The sequence below is a fragment of the Penaeus vannamei genome, chromosome 5 (genome assembly GCF_042767895.1).
Source record: "Penaeus vannamei isolate JL-2024 chromosome 5, ASM4276789v1, whole genome shotgun sequence".
NCBI classification, from domain to species: Eukaryota; Metazoa; Arthropoda; class Malacostraca; order Decapoda; family Penaeidae; genus Penaeus; species Penaeus vannamei.
Genome location: NC_091553.1, coordinates 49,960,431 through 49,963,260, shown reverse-complemented (window position 1 = coordinate 49,963,260; position 2,830 = coordinate 49,960,431).

Sequence of the window (2,830 nt, the reverse complement as noted above, 5' to 3'; positions counted from 1 at the left end):
GATGTTGCCGTCAGGTGCCGTCTTGAGGATCAAGTACTTCACGGACTTGACTGCAGCCTTGGCGTGGCCATTAGACTGTGGGTAGTGTGGGGACGTCACAAGGTGGTGGACACCCCAGCGTTCAGTAAACCTTCTGAATTCCTCACTGGTGAATGGGGGCCCTCCATCGGTCCTGAGGCGGACAGGTAAACCGACTTCTCGGAAGTACCGGCAAAACATGCACATGACCTTAGTTGCGGTTGTGTCCTGACCACAGGGAGTAACCACAGGCCACCCTGAGAGTCTGTCTGCAATGGCCAGGAAAGAATTCCCAGCTACTTGAAAAAAGTCAGTGGAAACAGACTCAAAGGGGCGTGATGGCTGGCCATCGCATAGGTAGGGTTGCTGCTGTTGGCTGGGCTGGAGACGGCAGGAGTCACACGCTTCAACTGTACTCTTTATGTCAGAGTCGATGCCAGGCCAGTAGGCAGTCTGCCCGGCGCGACGACGGGTGGCTTTGACTCCTCTGTGACTATCATGGAGATGGGTCAAAATGCGACGTCGGAGTGTAGCAGGAACAACGATGCGGGGACCATGTAGCACAAGCTCTCTATCTGTGTACAGGCTGTCCCGCAATTTCCAGTACGGGAGGATGGAGGCGTGTAGGCTGTAGCGGTTGGAGGGAATTCCTGTTGTGACGTACTCCAGGAGGCGGCGGTAATCTTGGTCCTGTGATGCGACGGCGCAAAGCTCCTGTAGAGTCCTGTCGTCGTCGAGGATAGGAGCTGTGGCTTGGCCGTCTGTTGAGGTAGCTTTCGTAGAAACAAGGGACCGGACGTGTGCAGCTGTCATGGTACACTCTTCTTCGTCGTAGAATGTGGGGTGGCCGACGGGTGCCCGAGAGAGGGCGTCAGGGACGCACAAGGTCTTGCCGGCGCGCCACACAGCGGTGAAAACATACAGAGCCATCTTCACTCTCAAACACTGGAGTCGGGGGTTTTCTATGGCATCCAACGTGTAGTGGTTCAGGATTGGAATCAATGGCCTTTGGTCGGTATGAAGGGTAAAGTGCTGGAGGCCGGCGAGGTACAGGCGGCACTTTCCCATGGCCCAAAAAGCAGCCAGCATCTCCAGCTCGATTGTGGCGTAGCGTGACTCGGCATCGGTTAGAAACCGTGAGCTGTGTTGCAGCACAGGTAGTGCGGTCCCCTGTGCAGAGTTCAACTTCGTCAGCTACGTCCTTCATGCGGGCGTAAAAGGCAGAGAAGGGCTCACCAGGCGTCTGCTTGCAGGAAAGGAATTCCTGGCATCGTAAGGCTTCGTTCTGCAAGTTGCGGAAATACTGCTGTAAAGCATTGAGGACTTGGACTACTGGCATGGATGAGTCAGGAGGTATTGCCAGAGTGTAATGCAGCAGCCGCTGAACTTCCAGCGAAACACATGTGCGGAAGTATATGTGTTGTGTGGCTGGGGGTAGACTGTGGAGGCCCATTAGCACAGAATAGTCCTCGAACTTGCGACGCCACTGACAGAACAGTTGGTAGGTGACGGACTGTAGCTGAGGAGGGCTGGGTATCGTAGGTTTACCCATGACCAGAGCAGTAATGGGAGCATGTGGAGATCCTGACATGATGGCAACAGGTGGAACAGGCGAAAACTGGTGACCAGCTGGTGCTTGCTGTTCTGGGCTGGTTTGCTGTACCTGGAGGAGCTTGGGAGCTACCATGCTGAGTAGCTGCATGAAGTGTTGGTCCTCTAGCTGTCGCTGTTGTTCCATTTGAAGACGGTATTCTTGTAGCTCCGCTCGTCGTGCTTCTTCGTCTTGTCGTCGTCTTTCCTCGTCAGAAATGCGGGTGACTTGGAGGTAGTGGATCAAATACTGCAGCTCTTGGTTGCTTTGACTGTGCTGCGAGGGGCTGGAAGGGTTAGGGGTGAGAGGGGGTGGGAGGGATGGTGGTACATCGGCCTCACCACTCTCAAGGACGCTTGGCTCACCGCTGTCATCACTACCATCACCCAAGTCATCATTTCTGGCCTGAAAATGATCTTCCTGAGGTGTAGCTATATCGAGTTTGGTGTCTTTGACGAGCTGATCTTACAAACAGTGCAATGTTAGTGCCTGAAATAGTGCAGCAATTCGTTCTTGGGCGTGAATATCGAAAAAAGAACGAATTCTTCTACAGTTCGTGGTAAGCGCATGTGTGGCGGGGGAGATTTTGCGCGTTGCTGGAACGGCCGCGCTCGGTGATGGCGGTTGAGGCGAGAAGTCCAGTCAGTCACCGATCGGAACTCAGAGCTGGTGGACGTGGTTCATGCGCTCTCCGGGTTGGTGGGAAAAATTGGAGTTGCACCAGGGGTGATGCTGAGACTCACGCAAACCTTCCCCACACTATATGCACAAGCACTAACACTGCACTACCACTTATCAATGCACTATAAACTGTTGGACACTGTAAGATCCGCGACGAAAATTCAAATTTTGGAGGCGGGAACAACGGTTGCTAGACACTGAGGAGAGCAAATCGGTGCCTTCCAGGTTCACTTGCAGAGTTTGCACTACTCACTGCGCCATCTGTGTTCTTTCGTCTGAAGGTTCTTGAAAACTCAAAGTTGCAAGTGGGTTTTATTGATGCTAGTTATCACACACATCAAAAGTACAAACGGGCAGGTGCAGGACAAAACAAATGCAACCTGCAGTCTCGCTCTCTGATTGGCTGAGGGGGTTGGTGCCTGCCTGGAATGTCCGAGGGACCATAACTATAAAACTAAAGTAGGATGCAGGGCTTACAAATAAAATGTTACATAAAGAAATGGTACACTGTATATAATAATAATATCTATACAATTATAT